This window comes from Lissotriton vulgaris, chromosome 2_2, assembly GCF_964263255.1.
Source record: "Lissotriton vulgaris chromosome 2_2, aLisVul1.2, whole genome shotgun sequence".
NCBI lineage: Eukaryota > Metazoa > Chordata > Amphibia > Caudata > Salamandridae > Lissotriton > Lissotriton vulgaris.
In genome coordinates this window covers 269,046,150-269,064,401 of record NC_141688.1, presented here as the reverse complement: position 1 = coordinate 269,064,401, position 18,252 = coordinate 269,046,150, and positions in this window count along the sequence as shown.

The window sequence follows — 18,252 nt, the reverse complement described above, 5'->3', positions numbered from 1 at the left end:
GGGGGCCCCATATTTACTCGACGCCATCTTGGTGGTCGTCCGAGGACTCGTGTGAGGTGTCTAGAAGGTAGCGTAGACCCCCCTCCCACCCCACACTGCTTACCACATCCGCCGTCGCGGATGTCCAGGCCCCGGGAAATTCCCAGGAGGGGCCCGTAGCCCCTCCTCCCCAGGTAGGGGCCTTGACCGCCTTCCCTTTCGGCAGCCCCATCCTTAGAGGGTACCGCCTCCCCGTGTGAGGGGCCAATGGCTGCCTCCCCCCGGGCGCTTCCATCCATAATGGGTGGCGCCACACCTCTAGGGATCTTCCAATTACTGCTCACCGATCATGACCTTACCGCCACAGGCCGGATAGTTGACCGGCTATCCGGACCCCCCACAAAACTCCTACTAAAGGTCATGGCTACACAAACTTATTAACCAAGCTATGAAGTCACCTATGAGTAAGACATTTCCCTCCCGGGACAAATGGACCCCGTCTTCCAGATACATATGGTCCCCCCGGATACATCCATGTGGAATACCATGCAAATTTCCTGTACGAAACAACCTACCCAGTTTGTTATTAACCTTCTTTACCGATTGATTCAAGGCTGACACAGAGAGGGCCCCCCGCCACACCTTCCGAGGAATCATGTGTGACCATGCAATCGTGCACCCCGGAACCCTTCTCGCCAACCAACTTACTGAGGATAAGATTAACTCGAGAAGTACTCGTCGACCAATGGTCACCAAATCATTGCTCCCAAGATGCACTATGATTACAGACGGCGGTGACCTTGTCCGCCCTAACAGTCCCTCCATAAAACCTTGAAACTGGTCAATACAGAGCCCGCCCCTTCCGTGGAAGGTCACCCTGTACCCGTATTCCCCAGCCACGTGAATCATGTCACCTGCTTTGAATACGTCCGCGGCGCGCCTCACGTATGAGTGGCCAACGACCCACACCACTCTTCCCTCAGCCGGTGATCTTTGACCGCTGGTCCCCAGGTGTCGGGTCAACTGCACAGTCCGCCCCGCAAAGCCTGCTCGCAAAACTGTAAACCAAACAGAAGACAAGAAGCGTGAGTGCATGACATTAGCTTCACAACATGTGCAACCGCACATACCTTTTGTAACAATTAGAAGACCAACGCCCCAACTGTTTCACCTTCTCCACACTCAGACCCCTGGCTGTAGCCTCTGTAGCAGCCCCTATCCGGAAGGAATGGGTCCCAAAATCGCTCGGGTCCAAGCCCGCTGCCGCGATTGCCATTGTTAACACCCGCTGAAACTGAAATCTAGTCAGTGGGGTGGCGTCGGTGTGTCTCAGCAAGCTCCCCCCCCCATGATGCCGCCCTCTGCGCTAAATACTCCTCCACGCATTTTACCGGGCACATGGGCGACCCCGGGATCCGCTGGACTACCACACTATCCCCGATGGCTCCCTGATCAGTCTTGGACTTCGCTATTGTGACCACCATTGTGTCACCCCTTATCTGAATGTGTTCTCGACACAGACCTCCCCCCGTATCCTTCTTATTCTTCGCTACCAGCTCGCTTACCCGCATAGCCCCATGGAATGCTAATGCAAAAGCGGCCCGGAACAGCACTGTCTCCGTTTGAGATGAACAAGTCGCAGGGAGTACGGACATTAACATGGACAACCTCGCTAGATCTATCGGGTGCCTCTCATCCTCCCTACGGCCCTCAAGGCGTTGCCACCCGCGCAGTGCCTTCTTTACGAGAAAGGACGATGTGGGGTCATGGATGCCATGCGCCTGCGCCATAAAGGCAATGGCGGCCCTGTGCCTATTGGCTGTTGCCAATGATCGGCCTGCCTGATGTAGTGCTACCAGAAATTTCAGGACATACTCCTCCTGCCCCCAATGCTCCCCCCTAGCTGGACCCAAAAATGACCAATAGGAACGGAACGCTCCTTCATATGCCTTCCTTGTCCTGGGTGCTAGACTCTCTCCCACGAGGTTTTGTAATCCGGGGCACCGAGAGACCAGAGAGCTTCGGGAAATGGTGCCGCCACCAAGTCCGCTGAGGGCAGAAAACCCAGGAAGGCCTGCATATGGGAACGAGAGAGTGCATCAGCTGCCTGGTTCAGTACCCCCGGCACGTGTCTTGCCCTAAAGTGGACGTTCAATCTCATACATAGCAGGACAATTTCCTTCAGTAATCTCAAAATCCACTTGCAGCGTGCTGCCTGATTATTGATACATTCCACAACAGTCATATTATCAGACAAGAACAATACAGCGTGATCACGATACCCCTCTGGCCATGTTTTCAAGGCTACCAGAATGAGGAACAGCTCAAGAAACCCAATGTTACCTGTGAGCCCACTATCGTGCCACCACGCTGGCCATGTTTGCGCCGACCATCGATTACCAAAGATGGCGCCAAAGCCCACACTTCCTGCCGAGTCGGTCCACAACCCCAGCTCCTCGGAGGAAGCTGATGGTTTGTTCCACACGACACGACCGTTGAAATCCGTCAGAATTGCCAGCCATATGCGCATATCCTGGCGAACCTCTGCTGACAGTCTTGTGCGGTGGTGCCCTTCCTTGAGGCCCACCATGGCTTGTGCGATAGAGCGGGAAAAGGGGCAAGCCATCGGTATTACTCTAAGGGCAAAGTTAAGCTGACCCACAGTTTGTTGCAACTGATGAAGAGTTACTTTCCTCTCGCCAAAGGCATATCCCAAGAGAGGCCTTAAATTTCACTACCTTCTCCATGAGTAAACGGAAGCACCCCTCCACTGAATCGAGCTCAACTCCCAGAAACTCGAGTGAAGTAGATGGCCCCACTGTCTTGCCTGGTGCCAATGGCACGCCGAAACTTTTCATGAGATTACAAAATTCATTCAAAGCCTGTTTACATTCCATGCCCCCGGCTGCCCCCAGAAACAGAAAATCATCCAGGTAATGCATAACCTGAGTGAAGCCCGTGGCTCTGGTGAACGCCCATTGCAAAAAAGTACTGAACTTCTCAAAATACGCACAGGAGATGGAGCAACCCATCGGCATACATTTATCCATGTAGTAGCGTCCTTGAAACATAAAACCTAAGAGATGCTGATCTTGTGGGTGTACCGGGAGCAACCGGAACGCTGACTCGATATCTGATTTAGCCATCAGCGCTCCGGGCCCCAGGCGATTCAACATGGCGACGGCCTCATCAAAGGATGCGTACCGCACCGAACAAACTCCCGGGTCAATCGCATCGTTCACAGAAAGACCCCTAGGAGCGGATAAATTATGGATTAAACGAAACTCACCTGGGTCCTTCTTGGGGACTACTCCCAACGGTGAACAAACAAAGTTAACAACAGGCGGATTCACATACGGTCCCGCAACCCGACCTCGGGTCACCTCCTTTGCAATTTTTGCCTGTACCACCGCCGTATTTTGTTGAACAGATAGTTGATTTTTACACTGTGCTTCCCCCCGAAAATCCCCCGCCGGGATGTGGAAACCATACGAGAAACCATCTCGCAACACCCCAGCGGAGACATGATCAGGGTATTCGTTCAGCCAAGGGATCAATGCCATGATGTCAACGGGAGTAGGTAACGGTGCCCCTCGGTCGATGTTAGACCTGTTTGGCTCCTCCTCTACCTCCTGTCTCACCATTCTTGGCTCTGCACAGACTCTCGGGGTGTGAAGACTGCCCGCACCCTGCACACTCATGCCTGAACTTGCATGTCCCTTGTGGCCTAGTGCACTTGCCTCTGTTAAAGCTCCAACAGACCCCTTTTTTACCTGAGTTCCCATTATTCTTTGTGTGCTGATCCCCGTTGGCGCCTGCCCGAAAGGGCGCCGCCGAATAATGGCGGGACTCACTGAAAGAGAAACACAAAAATTACAAGCTCTCAAAATTGGCTCCTTGTTCCGTCTCGGGCTCACACATGCAACGAGGGGGTGCAGCTTCCAAGCACAGGAACAAGAGGATGCTTTCTTGGATTGTTGCTCCTTTTATTCTTCCTGGGGGGGGCGTGGACCCTCCTCCAACCGCCTACGGGGCGTGCCCAACAGTGTAGGTGTCTAGGACAACCCCTCTTGGGCGGGAAAAGGCGCGCCCCGGCTACGCCACTTCGGGCATACCAGCCGAGACACGCCTCCCGCCCAAAATGGTTTCCCGGGGGGATCGGGGCACCCAACCATACGTTCGGGGGGACCGAGTGGTCGCCCCTTTCCATGCACTGTGTATTTCCCAGTCCTTCTTCTTTAACTTGACTTTTCTTTCTCTAGCTGTTCATTTTTCTCCACCCCGTGGAATTTCATTTCGTTTTAATTTCCCATTTCCTTCTCTCTCACTGCCTTCCACTTCATTTGCTCTTCTCCTTTATTCACACCTGAGTTTTTCCTTCTACTTCTGCCCCTTTGAACATGACAACAAAATTGCGCTGTCAGCATCCTTAGGAACAAGTTCATAAATACCATTATTTAGTCGGTCTTGTTTCCTTCTCTCCTTGCATGATGGAGCGAGGTCACGCCTCTTCTGTGAGCAGATTTCGTTTCAGCACAATGTTTGACTCCTGGCCTCCAATCTGCGCGTTAGTCATGCTTAGCAGCTGTTTGCAGTAACCTGGATTATATTCCATCATCTTGCCTCCTAACTCCGTCCCTCGGTATTTGCTGACATGAGACGCTGTCACTTTTCAGGGTTTGCTTTTGCTGATTGCACCGTTCACCGGCGCAGCACGTGCATGTGTTACTTTTTTGCGATCTAGATGGCACAATGGTTGGTGCGTCCTCTGATGACGTCGATAATTGCTTGTACCCGCAGCACCTTTTTAATTGATTTGTGCTGTTTCTAAGTTGGGGTCTTTCAGGCCTCGATCAAAGCTAGGAGGAGGAGTTGGAGGGATTGTAATGACTTCACAGTCACGAGGACGAGAAGCACTAAGTGGTAAATACATACAAGTCCCTATCGCCAATGCAACCTCAGTAAAAGTGATGCTGTGTCTGCGATAGGGTCTTTGCCTTATTTACAAGGCAGCATTAAGCCACTAAATGTAGCTTAACGCTGTATTGTAAATAACGCCCCCGTTCACGCTATACTCAGCTTGAAAGAAGTGGGCAATGGGTACTGCTGTGGGCGTTCCACGCTGCCCCATATTTACAAGGTGGCGTAAATAGGATGCAGTGCCAAAATTAGGACCAGGAAAAACCTGGTCTTAAACAGGCGAAACAAGGAGAAATGCTTTTTCTCCTTGTTTACCTGCTTTCATGTGTGCAACACACATAGAAACTGAAACTTGCCTATAATTGTTTATGTGAAGGACAGTGACCCTTCCTGCACATAAACAAATAATAAAATTATGTTCTGCAACTTCTATGTGTGTTGCATTAAGCAGCACACATAGAAGTTTTAAAATTCAATGAATTATGGTTTATGTGCAAGAGGGTGACCCTTCCTGCACCTAAACAATATTTTTCCCCAATGCAGACACCCTTGCTCTGTGGTGCAAGGGTGCCTGCGTTGGTGCTAGGAAGCTGAACTCAGCTCTAGGGGAAACTCAGGGGTGCGCTGCACCCCTGCGTTTTCAGTATGGAGAAGTGTCGCATTAGCCATGTTTGCCTATTGCCACGCTACTCCATTCTATTGTAAATATGCCCCTGAGTAGTACATAATAGCGGTAATTAATTGAGGCATTATTCCAGTCCAGCTTTAAGTACCCCGACTCCAAAGATTGTGCTGTGCTCATTAACCTTATAAAGTCTATGATGATGTACAAATGTGTAATCTGAGGACCAAGAGGCTGCTCTACAGATGTTCTGTGTAGGAACCCTGTAACGCAGTGTAAGAGACAGCCATGCCTCTAGTGGATCTACCATGAACAAAATCTTTTCCAGAGGACCCTTGAGCTCCTTGTGTGATTGTAACTTTAAACCATCTGCTTAGTCACTTTTGTCAGTTTACTCCCTCTTCCTGCTTGTCTGACAGTCACAAACAGATGAACATTTTTTGAAACTTTATGACCTGTTAAAGAGAGAGCTCTTTTAGCAGCCACAGAGTGTAAGGAGCAGTCTTCCTCTGAGGAAGTAGAAAGAAAAAAGCTAAGATTGAAGTATCACGTCTTGTGCTCTGTGAAAAGAGGTATCAACCTTCAGTAAAAAAAGGAAAGATTTGGTGTCAAGATTATCCCAGCATCAAAAACATCTCAAAGTGGGAAACAGAGCAAAACTGTTTGGTTCCCAAATCTATACGCAGATGTAATTTGTACTACAAAGGTAACCTTGAATGAAAGACATCTCAGATCCAGTTCATCTAGGGATTCAAAGGGAAGAGTCTTCAAAGTTTCAGATCTATAAGAGGATCCCATGATGGAGAATAAGACTTTTACACAGTTTAGATTTTATGATAGAAACCCTCTTAAATACTCTATTTATTAAAGCATCAATCTCTCTCTGAGTTGCAGGCAATTAGCATGGCCAATAAGGAACTACAATGATCATTTATACCTTCTCCTGCACAATTCTCCATAAGGTCCTTTTGATCAGGGAGATAGTAGGAAACTGAACAGTAACCTCTTAGTCAATATTATCAGAATAGTGCATCCATTCCCCATGCTCCCTTGTTTTGGAACCTTGAACAGAGCCTCGAACCACAGCATTCGTCCTTGAAGCAAATTGGTCTAGGTTTTGAGTCCCAAACGTCTTGCAAATCCTACTGAAGATAGTCCAAGATAATGAAAGATTCATCGTTGATGGAAAACTCTGCTGTGAGTCGCTGAGAGGCTGAACAGAGTATTCTCTGCCCATAGAACTGGGATTGTTATCTGTCAGTACAACATATCTACTGCTGTTGCCACTTGATTGAGAGACTTGGATCTGGTGCACCCTTAATGGTTGATATTAGCTATAAGTAGTGTGTTTCCTGCTGATCTGGTGCACCCTTAATGGTTGATATTTGCTATAAGTAGTGTGTTTCCTGCTCTTCTTTAACATCTTCAATAGAGCCCTTTGATTGTCAATCAATTCCCTCCAGTTCAATAACTTCCCCTTCAATAATAATGATAATTTCTGTTGCCATGAATGATAAGTTATTGTTGCTCCCCAACCTATCTTGTAGGCATCTCTTGTCAAAACCAAATGCATTCAGACTTCTTCGAAGAGATTTTTTATGCTAAACTACAACATCAAATTCTTGTTGATCTGTGAAGATAAGGAAATTGAGATTTCCAAAGAGTGGATTTGTGGAGAAAAGAAACTTTGAAGGTACCACTGAAAATTAATTTTGAAGATGAAGAAGTGCTTATATGATTGAGAATGCACACAATGCCATGTGTCCTTGAATTTCCAAACAAAATGTGGCCATAAATTCAGTTTTGGAGAAAAGAAGATTGGTCAAATGTTGTAGTTATATCATCCTTTCCTGCGGTAGGAAGACTTCCTCTATATCTGCCCAGAATCTTGCTCCAATTAATTTGATAAAATCAGTTGACATACTGGGAGTTTGAGAATGAGACCCAACTTACTGATTACATGCTTTGTTCCTTCCAAGATTCTCTCTCGGTTGAGCTAGAAGTGACTAGACATCAAGACATTGAGATAAGGGTATATCAGGATTCCTTGTAAAAGTAGATATGTTACAAATGGAGCCATTATCTTCTTGAAGAATCTGGGTGCTGATTTGATTCTAAATGGTAGAATCACGAACTCCCAGCGTAGCTTCCTCACTGCAAATGTCAGGAATCGTCAGGCTTTCTATCGGCAGATTGCTCTATTTTTCATCAGGAAAGCTATCCCCCTCTATCAGGGCCTATTTCCTGATGAAATCGCCGGGAACAAGCATATGGACGGTCCCTGATGACTTCAGGATTCTATGAAGGTTGATTCGGTATCCTTATTTAACTGCATTGACCACTGTTAGACTTGATAGTCTTAGGGTGGCCTTCCTGCCTTCCTACAAATGTGCTGAATTCTGTTTGTTGACCATAGAACTCTGAGCTGTTTGCCACTGACAACCAGTGCTAAAGTACATGTGCTTCTCAATAAAAAAAGGAAGATTTTATCGACTTCTCCACAAATGGCATATTTAATGTATCTGTATGTCCCTAGTACAGTGAACTACCTATGCCCAGGGTCTGTAAATTAAATGCTACAAGTTGGCCTCCATTCCAAGCTGGGGCGACATGCCCCAGCACCGGACGCACAGCTAGTTTTTGCATCACAAACAATTCCACAAGTATACTTTTGTTTCCTTTTCTTCAATATTTTATTTTCCTCTTAACTTTTCACAGATTCTCTTTTAACCAATGTTTTATCCAATTGTCACATGAGAGACGCTTATGCTTGTCACTATATCCTTAATGCCACAAAAATGCCAATCCAGGCCTTATCTTGGAGCATGAAGCGTACATAAGTATTCCTCCACCGTAAATTCCAATAATTCAATGCATTTCAGGCCTTTTGTTGACCCTTCGTCAGGGGTGTTCTACAAATTAAAACATCAGTGTTAGACTCTGTATTTTCACAAATTTAACATGATGCCTAATGCACTTTATACTACAAAACCCATGCCCTGCATTTCTGCTAACCCCTTAATTAACGTCCTCCCGCTAAATGTGTAGCTCCATCGCTACTGCTAGTACAATACACAAACCTATCCCTCCTGCCTGAAACGTCCACGTATTTCCCTTATCATCTCTACAGTCCTGACTCACCACTACCCATTACGGTACAAAACAAATGCTTGAAACCTCCTTACAATCTAGCTGTTACCCCACTTCTTAAGATATTCCGTACTTGTCCATACCTTCAAAAAAGCGATTTAGAGAACGTCCTTCCACCGTGCTCAAAACAGTCCATATCCTCCCCTCACACCTTTCTCTACTTATAGCACCTATGACATTGCCGTGGCCCTCCTTCTAATCTTATATCGATTGGCTCCTTCCAGTCCCATCTGAACGTAATTACACTATTTCACTGCACCAGTATACACGTGTACAAAACATATGCATAGCTGTGATTGCATCTCTAATTACACTCGTGCAAGCCTTCCTACTGCCCATATTAACACAAGTTATTACTGCCCCATCAATATGACTCCACCTACCAAGATGATTACTCTCTGCGCCTGTCGATGTTACCCACGTTGCAAAACCCCTTCATCCTACACAAATTCACTCCGTAGTGGATTTACAAAAACCAATTCCCTCACAAGTTGGCCTGCAGCATGATTGTGCCACTCACACAAATTGCACTTTAAATATGTATCAGACCTCCCATTACAGAGCCTGTGTGTACAAACTGCCATGTCGACTTGGCATTTAGATCCCCTGCCAAGCCTAAAACTCCTCTTTTATTATATATAAGTCACCGGTGGGGTGGGCCCTAATTAACCCATAGGGCAGGGCGCTTTGTAACCAAAAGGTAGGACATGTACTTTTACCTTTTTTATGTCCGGATAGTGAAAAACACGCTAATGCTTTTTTCTCTTCTGTAAAGCCCTACCACTATCATAGCTTAACATGGTAATTCCTTATTACATTTCTAAGATGTAATTCCAATTGACAAGGAGTAGATCTGTCATGTTTTATATCATCGGATTGATAAAGCCTCTTTACTGGTAGAGATGAATTTATCACTACCCTTTTAAAAATGTTGCTCTTATAAATATGCAATTTATCTGCTCTAAGCCCTGTGTGCATACAGCCTGTCTTCAATATACATCTAGGTGGATGACAGCTGGACATTCTGTTTTCCATCTAGACAACCACACACAAAAGGAACTTAGGGTGTCTGAGTGGCCATCCACATTCTGCTGGGTATCCTAGGCAGAATGGAAGGTAGGAGCTGACACTTACACTTGAATAGGTTGTGTCCTGTCATCACACAAAGGGCTGCATACCCCTCCGGAGTGAGTCTGGAGCCAGAGCCCGGGAGGGAGGAGCTTTGTGCTCTTCAAAGTCACTCTTTAAAGTTACCTGCACCTCAAAGGCACAACTGGGTATGAGTACTGGGTCTCAGACCACACAAAAGTAGTAACTATTGGACCTGTGAAGAACTCTGTCAGGAGGAAGGACTGGTATACTGCTATAAGGTCTGGTATTTAGAATAATTGCTTTTCAGGGAGAACTGTTTTTCTGCTGTGTGTGCTCTGCTGCCTGCTACCCTCAGCCCCACTGAGTAAGGCCTAGACCCATCTTACTTGATCCCAGAGTGTCTCCAAGAGCATGTATGCTTGCTCCCTGTTCTAATTCTCAGGGGCAACACAGACTTCCCATCAACCTGCAATTGCACCCGGACTTTGCTTGCAACAAGTCTTACCCTGCCAAGTAGTGTCAATCCAGTCTTGGGTCCTTGGAAGTGGGTGTAAAGTGCAGCAGCTCCTAAAATCCCACACATAGACAATGTTGCACTGTTCAGACCCAGCACATCTCCCTCAACATTAATACATCACCGATGTCGCATAGACCGAGGACCTCGAATTGCCAACTGCGCTGTGCATCCCCTCCAGTTTCCGATGCATCGTCTATTTAATGTTGTTTGATTATGACACATCTTTGATTTGTGTGGCTCAATGATGACACATCGCTTTCGACCCAGCAGTTTGATGCAACCCATTACCTCTTTGCTTCTCACCTATCCACGCAGTCAACGTCGCATCCTAGGTACTTCTCAGCAGGCGGAGGCTCTAGTCCCTTCATCTGACCTCCTCTCCATTGCAGTTGGTCTGAACTTTTGGAGTGCTTGGATCTGATGTTCTCCAACACACATGTGTGCATCTAACCCTCTGCTCCTCCATGTTTCTGCCTCAGCAGGAGTTCTAGTGTTGATGTACAGAACAGAGACTGCTGCCCAGCGCAGTTCTGAAGATGACAAATGCTTGACCTAGCCCTTTCTGCAAGGCCACCCTCAAGCATTTCCCTACCTCCTTCCCTTTTGGCTGGATTCATTTTTATTGGCCTAAGGGCTCTTGACACATTTGTACCAATAACCAGTGCTAAAGTGCATGTGTTCACTGCTGAAAACAGATCAACTGATGGAGGGAATGCTGCATAATGTCAAATACTCATCCCCAGTATAGAAATCTGGGACTAAATCCATATTATTATTTTTTTTGCTTACCACACCACCCTAATTTGGACCAAACCATTTGCACATCAGTCTTGACCCTGCTCTCCACGGGTACAGACCAGCCCAATTAGCCAGCATAGCTTGAATCCAGGGGCATGGTGAGCATGGGACCCACGTCTTGGCATTCTCGTCCCACTTGTGTTGACAAATGCAAAAAGATCAATTGATGACCAGAATGCTGAGCAACGTCAAACTCTCATCCTCAGTACAGAGATCTGGGCCTAAACCTATTATTTTTTTTCTCGCCAACCCAGTTTGGACCTAGCCATATGCAAATCGGTCTTGCTCCTAATCCCCATGAGAATAGTCCAGTCCGAACTTCCAGGCATGGTGCTTCCTGGGCCATAAACAAGCATCCAGGGACCAGTTTCAGGGAATTACCCCTCATTAGTCCGGATAGCATCAATCCAGTACCATGGTGAGTATGGGATCCACGTCTATGCATCACCGGCCCACTTGAGGTGACAAATTCAAAATAACCAATTGATGGACTGATTGCTGAACAAAGTCAGACAATAATATGCATATGGCTGGGTCCAGACTGGGGTGGCATAGTGATCAAAGAAATGATGGATTCTACCCAGAATTCTTGACTGGGGTGAGTGGTTGAACATGTTCATCCCTCCATACATCATCTTGTTGTGTTTGCTTTGTTTGCCCTAAATGGCCAAGGATATGCCAAGAAGTCAGCCCCTTGCTTGATGTGCCACTGGATACAAGTTAGCCTGGCTGATGAGGGGTGATACTCCGAAACCGGTCCCAGGATGCTTGTTCACTGTCCAGGGAGGATCAGGCCTGGCAGTTCATTCTGGACTGTACCCATGAGTAGCAGGGTCAAGAGATTGATTTGGATATGAATGTGTTGTACATAAAGAAGTTCTTGAGTTAGGTATAAGACAAGCTGGATTTAATAAAGGTTAGTTCCAAGTTCCAGTTTCAAGTAAAAGAGTTAAGAAGACAATAACCCCACCAGGACTGGCCTCCCTGCCACTCAGCCTGCCTACCATCAACTGCCAGTACACACACCAGCCAACTGAGAGGCAGGGTCAGACAGACATAAGGTGACACCATGCTCACAAAATATAAAATAAAGCAACATTGAGTCAATGGTCAACACATGATCTCACAATATGTATAAATGCCTGTAGCCAGACGGAAGAGCTTTGTCCCAGATGAATGGCCGCAGGGAGGGCCCCACAGATGGCCACCTTCTTGTTTGTCACTAGTGCCAGGCTGCGTCCCTTGGGAACCGGGGCGATGGTTCTCCATATCCTGCAGAGAGCCATGCAGCAGGGTGAGGCATCCAGTACCATATACCAGCAGGTACAGTGTGCTATGTCCAGAGCGGGGCAAACAACACACAGTCAGGAAGTAGCACAGGTAATCTCACCCGCTGCCGGCACCCCATTTTCAAAGCCCCAGGGCCTCGACAATTCCGTCACCAGTTGTCTCACTACAGACATTAGGCACAGTGTCTCCCGTGACAAAGAATGTCGGGGGAACAAGCTCCAGCCTGCTACTAAAGCCCCCATGAGGCAAGTTCACTTTAGCCTGGAGACAGCGCCCACCTCCCGGGCTCTCTCGCTAGGGCTCCCAGTTACCCATTCATTGTCTGCTGTGCTTCAGGGGCCCATTGCGCCACCTCCACCCCACCCCATAAAGGCCACAGTTATCAGGTCAAGTCTCTGCTGCCACTGCTCCCTGTCTGTTCCAGCCAGGATAGGGGGGACCATTGATAAGGCCACAATTGGTATTGTACCTGGCTAGCTCCAGCAGAGAGCCCATGTACTGCCCTTCACTTTGGGCCGCCGACAGGGCTCCAGGGTCTGCCTACCAGTCCCATATTGTACATAAAGAAGTTCTTGAGTCAGGTATAAGACAAGCTGGATTTAATAAAGGTTCGCTCCAAATTCCAGGTTCAAGTAAAAGAGTTAAGAAGACAATAACCCCACCAGGAGTGGCCTCCCTGCCACTCAGCCTGCCTGCCATCAACTGCCAGTACACACACCAGCCAGGCACCCAAGATTCTATGATGACATTAGGCATTCCAAGACCCACACCAGCTGGGCAGCAGGGAAGTCACCAAAGCTAAATATAACAGAATGGGTACAAACTGTGGTGGCATAGGAGCAAAAAAACGATGGATTTATCACACAACTCTTGCCTGGGGGTGAGTGGATGAATAGTTTCAACACTCCGTCCATCATCTTGTTGTGTTTGCTGAAAACTTGTAAGTCTGTAGTCAAGTTCACTATTTGTGCCCAGGGCCTGTAAATTAAATGCTACTAGTGGGCCTGCAGCACTGATTGTGTCACCCACCTTAGTTAGCCCATTCAACCTGTCTCAGGCCTGCTATTCTATAGGCTGTGTGTACAATTTTAAACTACCATGTCCACCTGGCAAGGTGACCACTTGCCAGGCCCAAACCTACCTTTTCAATACATATAAGTCACCTCTACCGTAGGCCCTGGACAGCCCCAAAGGCAGAAAGAAGTAAATTTAAAACATGTTGGGCAGGTACTTTTGGGTTTTACGTGTCTCTGTAGTGAAAAACGATTGCATTTGTTTTTTCACTACTGCAGGGCCTATCTGTCCCAAAGGTTAACAATGAGATTAATTCATTACATTTTATAAGTGTAATTTCCAAATGGAAAAAGTAGGATATTTAGAGTTTGATGTCTCTGGACAATTTAAATTCACAATTTATGGAACATTTGGATTGTAAAAACATGTGATCAGCTGCTCTCAAGCATTTAATGTGGTCCATCCAATGCTACCGCCACTAATGGTTTGCAGTCTCTGCGGTGTGCGCCCGTACTAGATATTTTGCTGCGCCCAAAAAATGTAGGGTCGGTCACCATTCTGTTCCGATAGTTTGGATCGAAACTATGTTTTTAAATGTAAGGACAAACCAACAAGTCGACTAAAGATAACCAATTTTTGACGATTCAAGTGGTAATGAGCCCAAGAATATTAGCGGGAAAAAATTGTGAATTATAGGACCCTAACATATCGTCCTGGCCACATTATACCAATCCGAGGAGCTGCAAGTTTCAGCGAATATAGGGATTGCAAGTATATCTAACCTTGGAGACAGCATAAAGTGATTGTCTTGAAATAGATGGTGTAATCAGAAAAGAACCATCGAAAGGCGTCGACGCAACATACAGTACAATCCTACGGATAATTCAATAGTTTCCGCATACAAATTATTTGAATGTATTAGAAACATTGTCTCAGAGAGAAATTTTGATGTACACACAGCAATTGAGAACTTTTATGTCATATAATTTGTTTCAGTCTCTCTCAATTATGCTGGTCATAATTATGTTTCATGAATTATTGTAATCTTGAGAATAATGTTGTTGTTTATGTGACTTTATATTTTGCGAACTGTTTATTGTGCAATTATGATGTTTTTTATTATGTGATTTTAATAAATAATACATGTTCGACAATTTCAGCTTTCTGTGCTAAATAATTTTAATTGCGGATCAAGGGAATACATGTTTTTTATTCTTGGTAGTTTACCCTACTTCCCTTAACTAGTTAAGGGGTACCTCTCTTCGCTTTGAACCTTATAGGAACAGTCCAGCCGGAACTGCCAAGCCAGGTCCTCCCTGACTTGAAACAAGCATCCTAGGACCGGTTTTGGGGTTTCACCCCTTTTCAGCCAGGATAGCTTGATTCCAGTGGCATGGAGAGCACAGAACCCACGTCTAGGCATACCGGTCTCACTCTGGGTGACAAATGCGAAAACAACAGTTGCCATTTTTTTTACTTTAACCATTTGGTACCTCTGTCTGTCTCTGAATATACTTTTGGAGTAGTTAATAGCTGGACTTTTTTGTGTATTTTTTCTACAGAGTCAGACACACAGGGTGCTGAGGTGTGCCTGGTGGGCCACTCATATGCTGATCTCTTCGTTCTGGAGATATAGAGACTCAGGTCTAGTCGTTCTCACCACCAGGCAAGTGGCAGCAGGCAGCAGGACAGGTACAGCAGAACAGGAGTCCAACAATTCCAGCAGAGTCCAGCAGAGTATCAGTTCTTTCAGCAGCACAGCAGTCCTTCTACTTTGCAGAGTGTCCTCAGGTCCAGAGAATACTGCTTTGGTGGTGTAAGGGGGCCAGTACTTCTACCCAGCTGTGCCTTTGAAGTGTGGGAGAATTCAAAGAGAGGTCTTTAAAGTTCACAAGGTCTCAGCCCTCCCTGCCTTGGATGCAGATTGAATACAGGGGGGTATGCAGCGCTTTGTGTGGGGACAGGCACAGCCCTATTCAGGTGCAAGTACCAGCTCCTTCCTCTTTTCTAGCTTAGGAAGGCCCTGATGGGAGGCCCTGAAGGTCCTTCCTGTTAATACCTGCATGAACCCCTAATGCAATGCAAGAGCGATACGTGCATGCCACTGGGCGACATTCTTTTACATTAAGCTGGCTTTACTTGTGTGCTCTGAATTTGTTAGGTCACTTGACAAAATCAATTAATGACTGTTCTCCTACAGAAAAACGTGAACATGATGCTATCTACAGTGAACTCGTTCAGGGCAAATGTACCAGCAGAAAGGCAGTGGTGGCCGCCACACAACAACAGTTGGGAGGGAGTAGACAGGTGGAATTGAGGGTAAAAACAAAATGTAATAAAAAAAACTTACCTCTCCCTGCACCGACGCCGATGGTGGTCTCTGCCCTTCACTTCATGCAGTCTCTGGAAAGGCACAGGCTGCCCAGCCAATCCAGACGCTGCTCTCATGCTATGGGAGCAGCGCCACGACTGGTGCAAGTGGCCTGCTCTGCCGCTCAGACACTGCTTCTGAGTCTGCTGTTTTTCTCCAATCCGGTTGTAAACACAGTTGGGTTGGAGAAATAGAATTGCACTTGTCTGTTCGGCCGGCCTAGGACTGGTGGCAAAACTTTCATGCGCACTTTCAAGTGCCCACTACCTGCCTTTCATAACCCAACCCTGCCTGCATGCAAGCACCATCAGCCAGAGTCCCTCACTGAAAAATGTAATGTTTTAATTTTTAATATCATTTTATTTTTCTTTGTTTGAATCTGACAGTGGGGTGACCTTCCTCTGCCATTAGGGAGAAGCTGCCCTTGCAAACAGGCCACGGTCCTCCATTCCCTGCAAGTTCTATTAGTAGTGCTTAATTTGAGCCAGAGCTTTCTGGTGCTGAGTACCGGTACTTAATTGGTTTTCGTTGCGCGGCACCGGCACCTAATTGTCAACACCACACTAAGGGCAGTCTGACACAAGGTGACGCTGCTCATGTAATTTAGATATGAGCAGTATACCAGTTTTTTAGGAAAGCAATATACATTTAAAAAAATTGCTAATACCTGCCTCCCAAGCCATTCCTTTAGATTTGGGAACCTGGAATTATCTGAACTGTCGCATTTACATGCAAGAGAGATGGTTAGCAGTTGTCAGCGTTGGCAAGGGCGATGGGTGGTGCAAGCTTCAGTGGCATCCTGATAAGAGCCCTGGCACTTAATATTCGACAAATTAAGCACTGTCAATTAGGTCGTGCTAGCGTCCTGTACTGTGCTACACCAAGGTCGTGCCTTGAGTAACAACTTCTAGTGACTGTTTCTGTTTCACTAATAAGGTCCTCCCTCAGACTGCCGGGTCCTGTGCAGTAACCTTCCGCCGCCTGCAGGAAGCGCTTTCATCAAGTCTGTCTCGCTCGCCCGGGCTTGGAGCTGCGCGTGCCACTATCAGGGCAGGCCACCTCATGGCTCAGCAACCACTGCTGAATTCTTTATTCTTGTGCTCAAGAAGTGTCAGCATGAAAGGCTTCATCGTGAGTGGCGGGCCAGTGATGGCTATTTGCTGCTTTCTTAGGTTGCAGAGGAAAGAGATACACATCTAACTAAATTGTGTCCAGAAGGATTTGGAAAGCAGCCAATTTCCATATCCTGCGCCGGGTCGTAAATATCATCCAGAATACCAACAAGATCAAAAAGAGACACTGAAAAATGTCAGCTGTGTGTGTGTGGGTTTGTTTTAATGACGTATGGCGAAGGAAAGAGATCTGTAAAGTTGTAATGTTAAAATGCTGCATATAGATTTCAGAGTATGTTTTATGCTTTATTGATTTTGATCTTTTCTGGCATAGAGTCTGCGAGGCCAGAGTGATCAATTCATATTGGGGCACATGCACCAACCTAAATGGCAATTGCAAACGGGCCAATTCGCAGAATCGACCCCTTTGCAACCAGTATTTAGGCAATTGGGATGCATCAACCCAAAACCCATTCGCAATATAGGTAATCGCAAATTTTGCGATAACCTAAATTGCGAATGCTTTTAGGGAATTACAAATTACAATTCCCTATTTGAGATGCATCAAAGCCTTTCCTTAATGCGACTTCGCATTTAGGAAATGTTAATTACCATCAACTGCAAGTTGATGGTAATTTGCAAAAACTCTGAAAAATACACAAAAGTGCATTTTTTAAAGTTCCATGTGGTGCACACATATGCCCTTAGGGGAAGCAATCTCAGAAATAGAGGCTGATGTCTTACACGCCCAGGACTGCTTCAAAATACTAAACTCATCATAAGTGAGTGGTTTCTTGACACTCCCGAGAATTGCAGGCCAGAGCTGCTGCTAGGTCAGTCCCCTTAGCATGCATAGCTTTTAGAAAAAAGCAAGATGTGATTTGGAACATACGCACAAGCACATATGCTTCCCTGGATAGTGCCTGGTTGCCTGACTCTCTTTTTGGTGAGGACGAGAGGCAGCCAGGTACTGAGGGCAGCCCCCAGCACAGGCTTTATTTAAAGTCTTTCTTTTATGCAGAAAATGTATATTATGCAGATCGTCTTTGCTCTTAACAATTATGATCTGCATAACCAGGAAGTCTGGGTGGACAGAGCCCCAACACCTTCTGCAGTTATGCATGTGTTTCACCCTCATGCTCACTGGTCCAGTGGCAGCTACTGATTGCAGTGGAGAGAAGGTCGGGGGCACACACTCACACAAACACACTCACTCACACCCATGAATTCACATACATGCACACAAACACTCATTTACAACACTCACTCACAAATACACATGCATATATGCATTTATTATAACATACACGTATGCACCAAACATAAAAAACATAAAATTCACCTCAGGGGTCCCAGAAGGGGTGGGACTGCTGCCCTCCCTCACTGG